Below are 20,135 nucleotides of genomic sequence, written 5' to 3'. Positions count from 1 at the left end.
TAAAGTTACTACATCCCGGATATGTTCCAAGATCACCAGTGCGAACCCGTTCAGGTACTTCTGGTGCCACAACCAGTGGCACTTCAACATCCGCCAACATCCCCATCAGAAATGAGTTTCAGATGCTGAGCAACGATGAAAACAACAACAATAACACCGACGGTAGGACTACCGACGACGACGACGACGACGGGCGTGCACGGAAAAAAGTGACGACGCCAAAAAAGAACAATTCTCCAAAGGAACGTAGATCACCTCCAATTTATGTTTTGGACACGTTGGCGGACGATGTTGACGAGTTTCTGGAAGGCCTCGAATATTGTCTTAAAATAGGTAAGTCGTCAGTGCAAGTTTACACATTTGATGGAAAGAACTTCGACCTGGTTCTGGAGAAATTGAATAGTAAAAACTTCAAGTTCTACACATTCGACCCCGTGCAGAAGACAGCCGTTAAGGTCGTCTTGCAGGGGTACCAAGACCGCCTGATCTCCGACCTCAAGAAGGACTTGTCGGAAGACAACAGTCACATGTACACACACACTGTACCTGTTGTACTTCGACCGCGGCACCGTCAAGATTCAAGACCTGTGGCGAACTAAGGCGTTGGACGGGTTTTGGGTAAACTGGTGGTTCTACTCAAAGAACCCGTCGGACGCAGCACAATGCCACCGTTGCCAGAAATTCGGCCACGGCTCGCGGAACTGCAACCTCCCGCCCCGCTGTGTGAAGTGCGGTGAATCACACCTCTCTGAGGCGTGTGCACTGCCGTGCAAAGCGGGCTTGGGGGACAAGGCAGAGCAAACCAAGGCGCGCATCAAGTGCGCCAACTGTGAGGGTAACCATACCAGCAACTACCGTGGATGTAGCGCATAGAAAAACTACCTCGAGGATCAGGAAAAGAGGAAGAAGAAAGCAGCAGCGTCTCACCCTCCTCAGCGGAGTACGAGCGTAACCGTGCCGGCAGCTGGTCATCGTACGGTTCCAGCGGACAGCTCAGCGTTCCCTCGGATGGGGGCGATCGTTCGCCAGCGTGGTCGCTGCCAGTAGCGGCAATGCGGCCCAGCAAGAAGTTACCGTGGAAGATCTCTTTACCCTGCCAGAGTTCTTTGCTCTCGCAGAGGAGATGATGACGCGGTTTCGGACCTGCCGTAACAAAGCGGTGCGGTGTCCTGGCTTTTGGGGAGCTGATGATCAAGCACATCTATAAAGGATTAAGGATAAAAGATTATGATGTAACACATAGCTGAAAGGAACTCCAAAACTCTGTTATGTACCTCAAAAGCACTTCTTGTATCTTGATTATTCACCAATAAAACCAAATTGAAAAAAAAATTGAAATTATTAACTGTTCACATTAATTTATTTGCTTCAAATTTTTATACATTTTTGCATTGAATCGAATACATTTGGGTAAAAAAGGAAAAACCACATTAACAACTAATCCTATCTTAAAACTAAAAAAACGCCATTGAAATATTCAAATGCATTAGAACGAGTAAACTACGAACTGTATTTTAAGATAGATCCTTCAAACGTTCTTACTTGTTCCGCACGAGTTTTGCACCCACGCGAACAGATCCCGCTCCTGGTGACGCCAAAGCAGGAAAATCCACGTCCGTAAATGCGGATGGTGTTTTGCGACGATTTGGTTGGTGCCTCGTCGTTGCTTGCCGCCGAATTTTCACAAACTCAGCTCGTTTTGGACAGCTGATTCTTGCTAGAGTGGTCGCCAACAACAGTTGAAGCATTTGGCTTCGATGTTCTCGTTAATTGTGCTGCAAGCTTGAGTTTTGTGCTCACCTCCGAAGGTTGCACAACGACTCTTGATGAAACAGTTCCTTCCACCATGTCCAAACTGCAAACAGTTCGAACATTGCGTCACATCACGGTGCACTGGACAATAACGTTCCCAAGTCACGATGATGTTGAAAATTGCCCGAACTGCTTTCAGCTCAGACGGCGTTGTCGATCCTTTCTCGAGATGAACCAGGTACAGTTGATCACGATACTTGATGTCCTTGTTGTGTCTCGTCATTTTGAAGACTTCGATCACGTTCAACTTAAGAGTTTTGAGCTCTTCTTTCAGCACACTCACATCTATGTCAAACAGGCCTCGGAGGACGTTTACCTGGATCGTCATGGCTGTAGTATTCAATCTTTGTGTTGTTCAAGAAATCCCGAACGAAGTTGCAATCCTTTCTGCCAGGTAGCACAACTTTGAGTCCATCAGCACACAGGCGAATGGAAGCTCGTAAAGCACCAGATTTGATAAATCCTGTCTGCCACTTTCGCACCGAGTCCGATGGCGATGTTTTTCACAAAAATGGGTGGCACCTTTTCCCGTCGTTCAAATTCTTCCTTCTCGCTCACGTCCACAGGAGGGTAGCGAACTGGTTTCCAGACGAATTTTGAGCGTCCTTGCTCAAACTGCCTGGCTTTGCAGGTAGCGCTTCGGCATTCTTTAACTTCTTCAAATCTGCCGATCCTGCTGGTGAGGACTGCCTCTTTTTCTTGCCGTGAGGCATTTTTGCACTTTTTGGTGTTCGAGGGATGCACGTCAGACTCGCTGCTCTGCTAATCGTAGACTACGAAAAGGTGAAGGATTTCATTCTGTGTGCGATTTGATGTTTTTTTTCAAATTGTCTCCCTTTTCATTTACATTTATACAACCAAAGGATGCAGAGGGTTAAACCGGGATTTCAAAGAAGTAGTGTTTCTAGCGTAGATTACGCAATGGCACTTTGCGTAGGACGGTTGTGCGTACGCTTTCGAAATTTTAAAATTAGGACATTGTTGGGTGCAGCTTCTAGTATGCTGCATAGTATTTTTAAACCATTCTGTGGCGGTGTCCTTAATCAGTGCTTTCACAGGTTAACATCCATTCATTGAGGTTTGATGTTCTATATTTAGCACCTGATTGAAGTCGCTTCGACGTATGAGATTATTTTAATTCTGATTGCAAACTGTTGATTTTGATTACACATTAATAATATAATTCAGATTGTTTTTATCATTCATCGAAGTTTAGCAGCCTACACGAATAATTGCGAGTTAGTATCCAAAACAGAGATAGGCGAATCTATGACATTTCCGCAGATGCCACTTCCCCGAAAATACACTTACCCTAATAGTCATATCCACGAAATCCATTTACCCGAGTTTCCCGTTTCCCCTCATCGTCCACATCTCCGAATGCCATTTTCCCGAATGGGCCACAATCCCGAATGCCACTTACCCGATTAGTCATATCCCTGAATAGTCTTTTCCCTGAAGCGGAAATAGCATGTTATAAGAAAAATTAGGATGGCAATTTTTTTTTCCAAACGACATAATTATTCGTGTTTTGAGTGTCATTTTTAAGTGATTAGTGCTAATTGTGTTATCTGCTTCAGTCGATTGCCTTACAGAGTTATTCGTGTGTCGAACGTCCTTTTTTGAGTTATTGGTGTTAAAAACCCCCTTCCTTTATCATCGTTGTTCAGAAGGCACGACGTCGGGTAAATTATGCATTAATCTTGCGTAAAATATGCAAAATTTTCACGGTGAAAAAGTAATTTCTATAGTGTCGTTTATCATTTTGCATCGTCGAGTTAATATTGGAGCAAATTTATTAGATAATAACCGTGTGCGAGTGTTCTTGTGTGTTAACCAGGAAGACCTTCCCATAGCATCGTTGCTCGGAAGGCTCGAACGGGTCTTTTATGAAATTCCTCCCCATAGCATCGTAGCTCGAGAGGCATCGAAAGGCCAATTCGAGGGAGCGTTATTTCGGGGTTTGAGCGCAAAGGGGGGGAGAGTTATTTCGGGGTTTGAGCGCAAATCGGGGGAGCGTTATTGCGGGGTTTTGGCGTAAAATGGGGTTTTCTTTTTAAATGTACTTTATTTACATATAAATGAAATATTTGTATAAGGGGTCATTCACAAAACACGGATAAGGGACCATCCACAAATCTGGGTCGGTAAAGCTTCCGGTAGCTTCAGTGAACCACGATGGATATTCTGGGTTACGTTGGATTGTTATGGGTCCTCCAGGAACTCCCGGAAGTTATGACCTGATGATCTACCTGATCAACGGGGGTCTATATGGGTGTATTAACCATCGGTATAGCTTCAGGTAGCTTCAGTGATATTCTGGATGGATATTCTGGGTTACGTTGGATTGTTATGGGTCCTCCAGGAACTCCCAGGAGTTTTGACCTGATGATCTACCTGATCAACGGGGGTCTATATGGGTGTATTAACCATCGGTATAGCTTCAGTGAACCACGATGGATATTCTGGGTTACGTTGGATTGTTGGATTGTCGCGGGTCTATATGGGTGTGTTAACCATCGATATAGCTTCCTTAACTTCAGTGAACCACGATGGATATTCTGGGGTACGTTGGATTGTTATGGGTCCTCCAGGAACTGATGATCTACCTGATCAACGGGGGTCTATATGGGTGTATTACCCATCGGTATAGCTTCAGGTAGCTTCAGTGAACCACGATGGATAATCTGGGTTACGTTGGATTATTATGGGTCCTCTAGGAGCTCCAGGGAGTTATAACCTGATGATCTACCTATGGGTATATTAACCATCGACAAAGCTTCAGATAGCTTCAGTGAACCACGATGGATATTCTGGGTTACGTTGGATTGTTATGGGTCCTCCAGGAACTCCCGAGAGTTATGACCTGATGATCTACCTGATGAAAGGGAGTCTATATGGGTATATTAACCATCGGTATAGCTTCCGGTAACTTCAATGAACCACGAAGGATACTCTGAAGTACGTTGGATTGTTATAGGTCGTCCAGGAACTATTGGAAGTCATGGCCTGGATATCTACTTGATCAACGGGGGTCTATATGGGTGAACTGACCATCGGTATCCCGCCCGTGTGGATCAATCAGACCGCGCACTGGACTCACAATCCAGAGGTTGCCGGTTCGAATCCCGCGGCGGGCGCTCTAAAATTCTTTGTGTAAATATGGGTATTCGGTGCCGTCGCTCCGTGCCATACTCTCATACACTTAGGAGCCCAGAGCGGCGAAGTCCTTGTAGACAAAAGGAAGACACTAGTGGTTGGTACTAGCAATAGTGGCCGACAGCTATAAAGTCAACTTCGTTTCGTTGACCATCGGTATAGCTTCCGGTAACTTCAGGGAACTTCAGTGAACCAGGAGCAGTGCGTGGCCGAATGGTTACGCTGTCCGCTTTGTAAGCGGATGATTCTGGGTTAGATTCCCATCTGCTCCAACCTTCCATCGGATGAGGAAGTAAAATGTCGGTCCCGGCCTTGGTTGTTGTCATTCCAGGTGTAGGAGTCGTCTCCATGCAGGGCCGTGTACAAGGGGGGGGGGGGTGTTTTAGGGGTTTAACCCCCCCCTGGCAAATTAAGTTAGTTACACCCCATGCGCCCCTCGGCCCGAAGGGCCAATTTTTTTTAGCTATGTTGCTAAAATGCCAAAGAGATTTTTTTTTCAAATCGATATGAAAAATTTGACTGGAGGCGCCCTAATGACTAAAACATTTTTATGAAAATTATGAAAATTTAACTGGAGGCGCCCCTAACACTTATTTTTTTTCAATACGAATATGCAATATAAAAATTTGACTGAAGGCGCCCCTACGACTATAAAAAATCATGCAAATTGTCGATATGAAAAATTTGACTGGAGGAGCCCTAACGATTAAAACATTTTTATGAAAATTATGAAAATTTAACTGGAGGCGCCCCTAAAACTTAATTTTTTTCAATACGAATATGCAATATAAAAATTTGACTGGAGACGCCCCTACGACTTAAAATATCATGCAAATTCTCGAAATGAAAAATTGAAAGCAGGCACCCTTACGACTTAAAAAAATCATACAAATTTTGTTATGAAAATTTGACTGGAGGCACCCTTATGACTTTAAAAAATCTTGCAAATTATCGATATGAAAAATTTGACTGCAGGCGCCCCTATGACTAAAACCTTTTCATGAAAATTATGAAAATTTAATTGGAGGGCCCCTAAGACTTAATTTTTTTCAGTACGAATATGCCATATAAAAATTTGACTGGAGGCGCCCCTACGACTTAAAAAAACATACAAATTTTATAATGAAAATTTGACTAGAGGCGCTCTTACGACTTAAAAAAATCATACCAATTCTTATATGGGTCATTCCATCTCAACTGTGCACGAAAAAGTGCAAATTTGAAAATTACCCTCTCCGATCCTGCTCAAATTTGGCAGAGCTGTTGATACTATCAAAACATGCAAGAATCCCGAATTTCATCCAAATCGGACCACCCCCTCCATTTTTGTACCTCCCCAAAAAATCGACTTTTTGGCGATTTTTGGCCAAACCTCCTAGTTTCAAACGGCGATAGCTCAGGAACCACAAATCTCAGAAGGTCGGTCTTAGACTCAATTTTGAAGGAAATTGGACGTAGAATCCATTTCCGTGATCAAAATGTTGATTAATTTATTTTTTCTACCTGTATTGCGCAATTGAAAACTTTAAACGGCCGTATCTCAAAACACCCCAACTTATTTTTTTTATTTGACCTCACCATCGTGTTCCCCGGCCAATTTTACATAAGAATCACCTATCGACAGAAATGAATATGTTTCGTTCCAGAGATATCGAATTTTAAAGTTTTGTGTTTTCGAGATTACCTGCATCAGCTTCATTCGCTGCATCTGCTAGAAGCACACAGGCGGGCTGATCAATAACTGCTACCTGGCCATTTATTGAAATAATATTTCATCATAAATAATCTTCATCAAATTGAGCAAAAATTAACTGTATAATACTGTAGGAAACTGAAGTTTAATCGCAAATGTTTATCTGCTCAAAAAATTAATGAAGTGGAGCAAAATAGTGCCATTCAGCAAAACCCCAAAACCTGCTTTATTATTATTATTATTATAGTTTATTATTGACACTTTACCGTAATTCTGATTTATGGTTTAGATTGATCATATTAAATCAATTTTTATATAGTGAGCCAGCTCCATTTCATTAAAATATGATTTTGGTCAAGGTACATTTAATTAAAAAATCCTTATACGTGAGGACAGCAGCCGTATTGTGTTCCAAGAATCCAAGAATGATAGATGAAAAAACACTGTTGTTCGGACGGTGTCGAAATCATCGCAACTAAATTTGGAGAATTAGCCGCTTTGCAGCAGATCAAACTTTGTGATTTTCTTACATTTTTCAGTTTTATACATTCCAGAAATCCTTTTCCTACTCTTTGTGATCGTCCTTCACTAGAGTACAACGTATCAACAAATTTTATTCATTTTAATTCATATTTTCACTCAATAATGTATCGTGCACTTATTTTTCAGTGTTACTAACAAGATTTATTCTCGGGTGAGTTTTTAAAAAGCCGTAAGAGCCATTGTGACCTCTGACACTAATTTTCGTTTTTCTAGAAAATGAAACAAAATTTCATTTATTTTAAGTTTGGGGCACTTGAAGGACGTGTAGATGAACAATCTCGAGCATTTTGATATTGGTTTTTCGTAAGTAGGTCGAATAAAAAATGCAATAAGGACTTTGTTTAACAATGGCTCTTACGGCTTTTTGAAAACTAATCCGAGAATTGCATTTTCCTCTCGCTCCGTCGGAATCCAATTCTGCCCTTTACTGTGTGTCGTCATTGCTCTGTCCAGTGGGTTAACACAGAAATTCACTTCATTAATTTTTTTGAGCAGATAAACATTTGCGATTAAACTTCAGTTTCCTACAGTATTATACAGTTAATTTTTGCTCAATTTGATGAAGATTATTTATGATGAAATATTATTTCAATAAATGGCCAGGTAGCAGTTATTGATCAGCCCGCCTGTGTGCTTCTAGCAGATGCAGCGAATGAAGCTGATGCAGGTAATCTCGAAAACACAAAACTTTAAAATTCGATATCTCTGGAACGAAACATATTCATTTCTGTCGATAGGTGATTCTTATGTAAAATTGGCCGGGGAACACGATGGTGAGGTCAAATAAAAAAAATAAGTTGGGGTGTTTTGAGATACGGCCGTTTAAAGTTTTCAATTGCGCAATACAGGTAGAAAAATAAATTAATCAACATTTTGATCACGGAAATGGATTCTACGTCCAATTTCCTTCAAAATTGAGTCTAAGACCGACCTTCTGAGATTTGTGGTTCCTGAGCTATCGCCGTTTGAAACTAGGAGGTTTGGCCAAAAATCGCCAAAAAGTCGATTTTTTGGGGAGGTACAAAAATGAAGGGGGTGGTCCGATTTGGATGAAATTCGGGATTCTTGCATGTTTTGATAGTATCAACAGCTCTGCCAAATTTGAGCAGGATCGGAGAGGGTAATTTTCAAATGCTGTTCCGCTTCAGATGGAATGACCCATTGAAAATTTGACCTATGACTATGAATGAAACATTTTTATGAAAATTCTCAATATGAAAATTTAACTGGAGGCGCCCCTACGACCTAATTTTTTTAAACATATTCTCAACATTAAAGATTTGACTGGAGGCGCCCCTTAGAATTAAAAAAATCATGCGAATTCTTGATATGAAAAATTGACTGAAAGCGCCCCTATGAATTATTTTTTTAAATACAAATTCCCAATGTAAAAATATGACTGAAGACGCCCCTACGACTTTAAAGGCATATGCTCGATATGGCAACTTGGATTGAGGCGCCCTTATGACTTAAAAAAATCATACAAATTCTTATTATGAAAATTTAACTGGTGCCGCCCCTGCGACTTAATTTTTTTAAACAAATTCTCAATATTAAAAATTTGACAGGTGGCGACTTAAAAAATCATGAAAATTTTCGCTATGAAAAATTTAATGAATGCGTCCCTACGACTTTGAAAAAAATCATACAATTTTTTATTATGAAAAAATGACTGGAGGCGCCCTATGACTTAAACATTTTTATGAAAATTCTCGATATGAAAATTGAATTGAAGGCGCCCCTACGACCTAACAAAATCATGCAAATTCTCGATATGAAAAATTGATTGGAGGCTCCACTACGACTTTAAAAAATCATACAAATTTTATTATGAAAATTTGACTGGAGGCGCCCTTATGACTTAAAAAATCATGCAAATTCTCGATATGAAAAATTTGACTGGAGGCGTCCCTTTGACTTAAACATTTTTATGAAAATCATGAAAATTTAACTGGAGGCCTACGACTTAATTTTTTTAAAATAATAGTTCACAATATAGAAACTTGACTGGAGGTGCCCTTTTAACTTAAAAAATATCATGCAAATTCTCCATATGAAATATTGAATGGAGGCGCCCCTACGACATTAAAAAAAACATATTAATGGAGGCGCCCTTATGACTTAAAAAAAACATGAAAATTCTCGATATTAAAATTTGGTTGTAGGCGCCTCTATGACAAAAACATTTTTATAAAAATTCTTGATATGAAAATTGAATTGGAGGCGCCCCTACGACTTAAAAAATCATGCAAATTCACGATATAAAAAATTGAATGGAGGCTCCCCTACGACTTCAAAAAATTCATACATTCTCGATATGAAAAATTTTACTGGAGGCGCCCCTATGACTAAAATTTTTTTATGAAAATTATGAAAAATTTACTGGAGGCGCCCCTACGATTTATTTTTTTCCAATTCAAATTCTCAATATAAAATTTTGACTGGAGACGCCCTAACGACTTAAAAAAATCAGGTCAACTTTCGATATGAAAAAATGAATGGAGGCGCTCTTTTGACTCAAAAAAAAAAAAAAATCATACAAATTCCTATTATGAAAATGTGACCTTTGATAATTATGAATGAAACATTTTTATGAAAATTCTCAATACGAAAATTTAACTGGAGGCGCCACTACGACCTAATTTTTTTTAAACATATTCTCAACATTAAAAATTTGACTGGAGGCGCCCCTACGACTTAAAAATATCATGCAAATTTTGGATATGAAAAATTGACTGGAAGCACCCCTATGAATTATTTTTTTTCAAATATGTATTTAAAAAAAATAATGTTAATGTAAAAAATATGACTGAAGACGCCTCTACGACTTAAAGGCATATTCTCGATATGGCAACTTGGATTGAGGCGCCCTTATGACTTAAAAAAAAATCATACAAATTCTTATTATGAAAATTCAACTTGTGACTTAAATTTTTTAGAACAAATTTTCAATACCAAAAATTTGACAGAAGGCGCCCCTACGACTTAAACAATCATGAAAATTTTCGCTATGAAAAATTTAATGGATGCGTGACTACGACTTTAAAAAAATCATACAATTTTTTTTATGAAAATTTGACTGGAGGCGCCCTTATGACTAAAAAAAATCATGCAAATTCTCGATATGAACATTTTGATTTGAGGCGCCCCTACGACTTAAAAAATCATGCAAATTCTCGATATGGAAAATGGAATGGGGGCGCCCCTATGACGTAAACATTTTTATGTAATTTCTTAATATGTAAGTTTTACTGGAGGCGCCCTTATGAGTGGGGAAAAAAATTGGTAAAAATATTGAAAAAAGTTGAATAATCAGTGCCCAAATCAGCTTAAAAATGATAAAAATATTTTAAACATAAGATTTTACTGGAACCGCTATTATGACAAAATTAAAACATTCAACAAAAAAAAGTTTGACTATCGACGCCCCTCTAGCAACATAAAGACTGTTTAATAAGAGCAAAACAAAGTTTGGCGTACGATAACATAAAAAAATAAAAATTCTGTTTAGCGTTCTAGCTACAACAATTTTTTGCGCCGGTTGGCAAACTTTGTTTGACTAATTTTGAATAGTCTTTATAGCTTGAGGAGCGCCGATAGTCAAATAATTTTATCAACAAAACGCCGCTGGTAAAATCCTATTTTTAAAATATTTATCTTTGATCTTTTTTTATGTTGCTCTACTTTTTTCATTTTTTTTATTTTGTCATGAGGCCACCTCTAGTGAAATTTTATTTTCAAAAAGGTAGTCAAATTGTTTTATTTAAAAAAATTATTTCATCACAAGGCGCAACTTTTTATCATTTTTATGTTGCTTTAGCTAACTTTTTTTTGATTATTTTTTTTTACGTGTTGTGAAACTTTCTTTGAAATCTAATTTTCAAAATATTTTCATCATTTCTATGGTGCTATTCAGGCGTAATATGTTAATTTAATATGTTAATTATTTTATCATTTTTTAAATTTTGTTTATGAGAGAGGTGCCTTTTCGGAACATTTTCTGGGGTAAATCGAAATATATCTTTGTTTCCTGTAGCAACTTTGTTACTTTTTATCGATTTTCTAGGACGTTTCTTCAGAAAAGTCAAGGAATCGATAGAAATATATTCAAAATTATCTTTTTAATTTTTATACTCAAAAATCTGTTACAAATGTTTGACCCAAAATGAAGTTTCTTATCTAATTTTTCAGATTTTCAGAAAATTCCGTCCAAAGATACAAAATTTCATACGTTTACATGCCCATTCCAGCCCTCAAAATTGTATGGAGACTTGCATGAAAAACAAATGATGCAAAATTGCTTCTTTTGACATAGGGAATGCAAAGAAAAGTCGATTGAAAACCAGTAGTTTCCGAGTTATGATCAGTTGAACACTTTCAGTTTATCCAGCTACAACCCAACCCCACCTCTAGGCGGGGTTCGATCTAATAATTCGCCAAAATCTTTTTTTACCAATTTTTGACCTTTAAAAGCATTGGAAAGGTGAACTCTTAAAATTTGATTTTTTTAGGGTTGAACGTGTGACTTGTTTTATTTGACTTTACCAATGTTTAAAAAAATGAAAATTTTTCTTGGCTGTGTTTTTCACTAATATTTTCTGTACTTTTTTTTCTATTGTTTCAGACTATACCTCTAAGCATTTTTTAACAATTTAAATGATAATGGTTTGTTCTAGAGTAAAAAAAAATGAAAACATACATAAAAATAATTAAAAATTGGCTGTAAAAACTTGACAAATTAGGTGCTAGAGTAGGCCAAATACTACCAAAAACAAATATCAACTAAACAAGATAAATGCAAATATAAAAACTATAAATGAAACAAAAACATCAAAAAACAAGAGACGTAAACTTTTTCGTAGAACAAAAGTTGCTCAAAATGACAAGGGAAAAATTTAAAAAAAATCGAAAAAAAATTGGGCAGCAAAGAGTTAACACTTAGAAAAAATCAAGTTCATCGATTTGATTTCTTTAAGATTGTGTATCTCAGAAACAAATTGCTCGATTTGAAAGTTTCAGAGAGAAAATTGTACAAAATTTTCTTGAAAAGAAACCAAAATAAATTGAAAATGCAGTCCTAAAATTGGCTTTAACCTGAAAACGGTACATTTTGTTAACAAAATTGCTTCAACAATTTTTGTCCACTTTTACGTTTTTTTTCTTCAAAAAAATCATATCTCCTAAACCAGATGAATAATATGACCGGCCCCAGAATTGTATGGACATTTGTATAGAAAAACGAATTATGCAATTGTGCTTCTTTTGACATATGGAATGCATGGTGCATGGCAAAGTTTCATCCAAATCAAAAAAATGAAAAGCTAAAAATCATGAAAAAAATTTGCGAAATCGTAGAGAACTACTCTTAATATTTAAAAAAAACTTATGAAAACTTGTTTTGAGCAATTACCGCTACACTTGTTCACTAAAACCCCGTTTTACGCTCCACAAGTGAACGGCCCATGCCTCTTCCGATTTACGCCAAAACTCTCATTTGCGCAAAAATCTCAAATTCGCTCAAACTCCGAATTAACGCCCCCCCTTCATGGTGCTATTCAACACGATTTGCAGCACCAATTCAAAAAGTGTAGTCTCTTGTTGCACCAATGTAAAATATATAAAAAACGAAGTTGACTTTATATCTGTCACCCGGGACTAGACCAACCACTGTCATCCTTTAACTACAAGGACTTCGCCGCCCTGTTTGAGTAAGGCACAGAGCGACGGCGCCGGATACCCATATTTACACTTAGAATTTTAGAGCGTCCGCCGCGGGATTCGAACCAGCAAAATATATGTAAAATATACCAAAGTATTATTTATTGAGTTTAAAGATTGACTGTTAGCGCCCTTTCGCAATCTAAACAAGCACCCCATGCGCCCCTTTCGAGAAAACCCTCCCCTTTCGAAAATCCTGTGCACGGCCCTGTTCCATGCCATAAGTACAAACAACACACCAAACCAAGCCTACTCCGGTGGAATCGCTGGCGGCGGTTGGACTCGCAATCCAAAGGTCGTCAGTTCAAACACTGGGGTGGAAGGTTCCTTGGTGTAGAAAGAGGTTTGGGTGCTCTCCCCATTCAAGCCTTCGGACTCCTAGGTTCGAGCAGAATCTTGCAATAGAGACCACAAAAGACCCGGGGGTCGTTAATGTGGATGGTTTGATTTTTTTTTGATTTTGAATTTCAGTGAACCACGATGGATATTCTGGGGTACATTGGATGGTTATGGGTCCTCCAGGAACTCCCGGGAGCTATGACCTGATGATCTCCCTGATCAACGGGGGTCTATATTGGTGTATTAACCATCTGTAAAGCTTCCGGTAACTTCAGTAAAGCGAGTTCCAAACATATGAGAATTTCTTATATTTATCAAATTTTTGGGTTCTTTAACAAAGTTCGAAAAAAAGACAATATTCCTTGCAAACTTTTCAAAATCAACATCTAATTAATTTAACGGTTAATTATACGGTTGAACATATGAGAATTTCCTATATTTATCAAATTTTTGGGTTCTTGAACAAAGTTCGAAAAAAAAGACAATATTTCTTGCATTTTTTTCAAAATCAACATCTAATTAATTTAACGGTTAATTATACGGTTGAACATAAGAGAATTTCCTATATCTATCAAATTTTTGGGTTCTTGAACAAAGTTCGAAAAAAAAGACAATATTTCTTGCATTTTTTTCAAAATCAACATCTAATTAATTTAACGGTCAATTATACGGTTGAATACAAATGTAAAATGAACAAAAAAACAAAATCTAACAATTTACAACATTTAATCAACAGCATACCCGAATAAGCTGTTCGGTGAAATTAATTAAGAAAGTTATTTAGTCATGGAAAAAGACATGGATGTGGCCAATTAGGGGAAATTCTTTTCGGGGAAATGAGCTAGACCCAGATAGGCATTACCCGTAAGGAATGTCAGAGATTCTTGTACTGTTTGTCTGGGATAATCATTACCTTTTGTTTTCAAGCTCCTTACTAGAGGCCACAACCGCTGAACAACACTTCAGAGGGGCACTTTTATTATTCCGACATACTTGTTTAAGTTGCGATACCGCCGGCACCCGCAGTTGTGTGGGAGAGACGAAGCCAACTATCAATCTGGCGCCGTAGTCCATCATTATTCAACGCTATACTGTTTAGTCTTGACACGATTATTTGCATACTTTATTTGAGATTGGCTTTACATCCGATGGTCGCTATGAGCATTGTCCATCCATACAGCCTCTGGTGGACCGAATAGGAGAGCTACCGAAGGTTGAGGAATCGATTGGATATTGTCTCAGAAGGTATATCATTACTGCTGGTCCAGCGAGCAAGGAATTAGCTTTGTTCTGTACAATCTAGTTTATTTGTTTGCGCACAGTTCATTTGATTTGCCAGGATGTTGTCACACACAAGCCTTGATCTTCACTTAGAGGGCAATTAATAGAACGTAGTTTTTTGGACTCTAATTGGAGTACATTGGCCGCCATGTACATAATGGCGGAAATAATACCAATTAATTTAATTGCTAGATGCACTTAATATGGCAAACCAGCGTGAAGCGGCAGGCTCGGATGCATTTGTCTGTTCAATTCTAGTAATAAATTAGACCAATAAGGGGCTGCGCATGACGATCGATCCATATCTATATTGTACTGATATATTTGTATTCTAAATGGTAGCAGCGATGAATCATTATATGGGTCAATCCAGGCAATGGGACTGAGAAAAGATCAAGCTGAACGTTCAAGACAGTATGTAGATTGGAGAAAAAATTTGATGCATTCACGCAGAAAAATGAATTATCAATTCGATAAATAAAATTATCGCCTGACAACCAATAATTTAATTTATCGAAATCAATAAATTTTCTTATCAATTTGATAAACAAAATTTATCATGTTGGCAAAATTTATTATCAATTTGATAAACGTCAATAAAGAAACGTCACTTGCTAAATTCATCCAAGCGATAAAAATATTGGTCATTTTGATAAATATTGTTATCAAAACTATAAAGTGTTTTTATCGAAATGAAATATTTATCATTAGTTCCTGGTTGTTTTTTTTTCTTTTCTTAAATTTCAAATGAAACAAATGCAAAATAAAAAAAATATTTTTTTTATCTCATCTAATCTAATCTAATCAGACCCTAGCGCAGCCAATCTTTCGAAGGGATCCTGGAGAGTGCCTAAGGTTAGATGACGCCTAGCACTCTTCTTGTCATTTATTAACATTTGTAGTGCGCCATTGCATCGGAATGCATTGAAACAACACAAGCGTTAAAACGGCCAGGCCTACTGCGTAAAGCCGTATCGCAGAGATGACTCGTAATAGGGGGATGGCGTCGCTATTTTTAGACCACATTTTCCACTTTTTCTCATCGAAACCGACTGCTTTATCGACTTCATTTTGCTGGGAGAGATAGGACGCCGTCTATTTTTAGACGATGACTCAGCACTTTTACACTCTTGCGCTTAAAAAAAACAGGTGGCAGCACGATGTAACGCCACGTCCCTATTGGGTTGAGTTTGAGCACGGAGTGTTCGAACAACAACACAATTCTGAATCTACGCTCCGAGATTTGGTTGTATTCGTTGGGAGCACCATGCTAAGAAGGTTTAGTACTCCGGACACTATTTGCCGTGGTTATAGCACAACTCGCTCTCTGTAACAGTATTCCTAATTCCAGTCCACGCTCACCAAGTCGACATGGCCTAGTGGTTAGCATTTTTGCTTACCAATCCAAAGTACGGGAGTTCGAACTCCGCCTCGAACGACTTTGATTTTTCGGTCATATTCATCATTTCAAATTTATGTGTTCTTAACTTTCTCGTTGGAAGCAGATGGGCATCGAACCCAGAACCATTCGCTTACAAAGCGAACACCGTAACCAGTCAGCCACGGCCGCTCCTATAAGAAAAATAATTGTTTTTATTCACATAAAGCTGATTATTCTCTATGAGAATTTATCCTTTTCCGACGCTAGTTCTGCTCGAACTTATGGAGCATCCTGGCTTTTTGGTTGTATTTCACAAAAAACTCTTAACAGAACGAGGATTGAACCACCAACTTCTTGGTAATTGATCCGACACGCTATCAACGCGCTATGGACGCTTGGTGAATTGAGAGTCAGGGATGGTATTTTTCGTTTCTCGCCGATGGCGAGGACTTTTATTTATCGTCCCTCGCTCGAATCATCAAATTTTCGGCGTTCTCCCAAAACTGCATCAAGAGAGCGAAGTGAAAACGACGCCGATGAAATAGCGAGCAACGAACAAACCGATGCGTAAGACGGAAAAAAAATCTCTCACACAGCCAGTCCCCTCGCTCAAAAAGCAAGAGAAAGAGCAATCGTGAAATTCTCTCGCCCGTAAGCCTTGTAGAAATGCGTTCATTTGTGTGTGTGAGCTCTAGTGTATTCGCGATCAAAAGCTCAAAAATTCCGACAGATGGCGCAAAGCATCGAAGAATGACGATTCAAATTTTCGCTGTTCGGTTACATAGGAATGCAAACTTAAAATTGAATTTACAGCTCATAGAACAACTTTTGAGAAAAAATTTAAGTAGTACGATTGTTAACTCTTTGCCCTCTATAAATTAACGCAATAAAAAAAATTGAAAAAAAAAATAATTTTGAAAAAATAATATTGTTTAAAATGATACAGCATCAAAAGTTAACTAAGTATCAGCTCGAATTTTTGCTCAAAAGTTGTTTTCAACGCTGGAATTTAACAAAACAGAATTCGCATACATAACCTCAAAGGGCGGAAATTTCAATCGACATTCTTCGCTCTGTTCTGCTACTCAACACTAGGTGTCGCCTGTCGTTTGGCTCTTGAACGGCAATTTATACAGCAATTTCGTGTGCGTGTCTCTCCGGTTGGAACGATAGTTCCATCGGAGCCAGCGATAGTGTATTTCTTGTTGATGTGATGGGCTTTCGGTATTCGCGATAGCAAGCCGACCATCACTCGGCTGCGAAAGAGAAGAGAAATTTTAAGAGACGAGGAACGCACCGAAATATGCATCAATGATAGTGCGATGGTGATGGTTTACCTACCCTGTTGAGAGTGAAAGAGCACCATCATATTCTCTTTAAAGTGTTGCTCGAGGACGGGCCAGCATTATATGTGTTGGTGAGAATTGCAGATCGTTGAAATGTTTACACGCGGGCAAAAATGATGTACGGGCTTGCTTTTCTGCAGCAAATCCACTGTTACAGATTTTGAGATATATTTTTCCTTTGGGCGTAGACGAGACTCAATATCCACAACAGTTCAAAATTCTTTGCACAACTAATTGAAATGTCTTTTTTTTTTATTTTACGCCTTCCGTCGGACGGGGAAGTAAATGCTGGGCCCGGTTTAACCTAGAGGTTAGGTCGTTAGCTCAGTCCAGGTGTAGGAGTTGCAGAGTTTTTGAGTCCATTTCAGCTGTGTTTTGCATCATAATTCGTTATTGAGCAATTGGAAATGTTAAATAAGGCATAATCAAAAGTAAGAAAAAATCGAAAATACTTACTACATTGCTACGGAAAGGGATAGAGAGAGAAGGAAGGCTTAATACTAGATCACAGTCAAAAATTATCTGTTGTAGATGTACTTAATCATAAATTCGCCAAGCGCCATAAATTGTTCTGCCTTATTACGGCAAGTCCGGAACCGCGTCATCATCTCTCCCGCGAGAGCAAAGAACTCAGGCAGAGTGAAGAGATCTTCACCGGTGACTTCTTGCTGCGCCGCATTGCCACTACCAGAAGCAACCACGCTGGCAAAAGAGCGTCCCCATCCAGGAGGGAACGCAGAATTACACAGCTAAAAAGTAGTAATCCAGCTGCGTGTAAAGGCCTGGGTGTAAAATAAATATTGCATTATTTAATGCAATTTTATGTGATTTTACATCCTGAAATATGTAGCCCATCAGTATGGGAAACCTACTTGAGCGAAATAACAAGCTCATATCTGGAGTTTTTTTTTAAAGGTCCAATAAACCAAAATTTCAGTTTTTGCTTTTTGGGTGTTTTTAAAAACCCCTGACTCAAGGCGGTTTCAAAAACACCCAAAAAGCAAAAACTGGAAATTTGGTGATATATGCGTTTATCCTTACATCTTTTAATCGGTCTGATGGCCGAGTGGGCTAAGGCGCCAGTCCTTACTGTTGGTGCTGGGTTTGAATCCTGTGGGTTGCAACTTTTTTTTTGTGTTTGCAAAAATTGTACATGCAGTGTGTAATATTAAGTGTTTATTTTGACGAAGGTGATGTGCATGCTTTTGCATGCGATTTTACCATCGTTTTTTTTTTGCTGTGTATCCGCTGGAACTGTACGCTGTCCAGCTGCAGGAACGGTTGCGCTCGTGTTTCGCTGAGAGCGCGAAGCTGTGTTTTCTTCTTCCTCGCCTGCTCTTCAAGGTATGCCTTGCGTGCGGCACATCCACGGTAATTTCCAGTGTGATTTCCACCACGATTGGCGCACTTGATGCGTGCCTTGAGTTGCTGCGCATTCTCCCCCAGGTTTGCCTTCCATGGCAGTGAACACACTTCGGTGAGGTGTGTTTCACCGTACTTCACGCAACGCGGCTGGAGGTTGCAGTGCCGCGAGCCGTGCCCGTACTTTTGGCAACGGTGACATTGCGCTGCCTCCGTCGGGTATTTTGCGTAGAACCTCCAGTTCACCCAAAACTCGTCCAGTGCCTTAATCCACCGCAGGTCCTGTATCTTCACGGTGCCGCGGTCGAAGTACAGCAGGTACAGAGTGTGCGTACCTGTTTCCGTGATTTTTCGCGAGAGAATTTTAATCTCCCGCGGTCGCACTTTCACACCATGGAGGTGTTCCTCCAGGTCCGAAATTGGCCGATCCTGATACCCACCGAGGATGATTTTTACGGGGGTGTCCTCAGCGTGGCTAAAGGAGTAGTGCTTTATCCCGTTTTGCTTGAGGGTCTTTAACACATCGACAAAAAATTTCTTGTCGTGTGTGAACACTTGGAACGAGGTCTTGCCTAATTTCAAACAATATTGCAGGCCCTCGAGGAGCTCGTCTACGTCGGCAAGGCCCAAGCAGGGGTGCCAGGTTGCCAGATAAATCTGGCATTGCCAGATTTTTTGAGCGCCAATTAGAAAAAAATAATTTTCTATTTCTTTCTCACATTGTTTTATTGGCGTATTTTTTTATTTTGTGAAGCTATAATGTATAAAAAGTTAAAATACACAGTTTTTGAACAAAAAATTACTTATTACTTTGAGAAAAGTGGCTTGCCAGATTTTCCCCAGATTTTTTACTCTTCAGACCTGGTAACCCTGGGCCCAAGGCCGTTCTCCCACGAGTTTTCACGGGACTACGCGGAATAGCTGGGGGCTTGTACCCCGGATGTAACAGGTCCGGATTAAATGCTTCGCCGATGACGGCGGGGTTGGTAAATGGTTTATTTACCATTTTCTGCACTCGGCCGGTGGAAGAACTTCGCGAATGTTTCGAGGCCGCACTCGAGCTGCCACGGCCCCGGCCGGACTTTGGCATCTCGGGGAGGCAGGTTCGCGGATAAAAACGTAACTCGCGGCGTTAAAAATCAAAAAACTTTGAAGATCACCGAACACCGTGTTGTTACTGGCTCTTAGGGTTGCCAGGTTGTGAAAAATATTTTTTAATTTATTTTAAAGTTAACATATTACAGTGTCAATGTTAATATTCCATAGGTCGCCTCCCTAAGGTGTCGTGATAAGGTTCAGCTTGACTAAGCAATCGAATTCAGAAGAGAAGCGATCACCAGTTGTGTTGGTCCGAGCCGGGACTCGAACCCCTATCTATTGCTTACGAGGCGGAAGCGTTAGCTCTAGGCTACGTGGCTCGGTCAATACCATACCCTAGGCTAAAGTCGGTGAAAAAAATACGATTATCAACAAAAAATCCTTTTTTAATCGCTGATAACTT

General features: G+C 39.3%; 1 protein-coding gene across 10 annotated transcripts in view; it reads left to right on the top strand.

Moving 5' to 3' along the window:
• Positions 1 to 20,135, top strand: part of LOC119768736 (GAS2-like protein pickled eggs) — a 79,980-nt gene that overhangs the window by 40,494 nt on the left and 19,351 nt on the right. The window lies entirely within an intron of this gene.

Source organism: Culex quinquefasciatus, chromosome 3, assembly GCF_015732765.1.
Source record: "Culex quinquefasciatus strain JHB chromosome 3, VPISU_Cqui_1.0_pri_paternal, whole genome shotgun sequence".
Lineage (NCBI taxonomy): Eukaryota > Metazoa > Arthropoda > Insecta > Diptera > Culicidae > Culex > Culex quinquefasciatus.
Note: the sequence above shows the minus strand (reverse complement) of the source record. Positions and strands in the feature narration are given on the sequence as shown.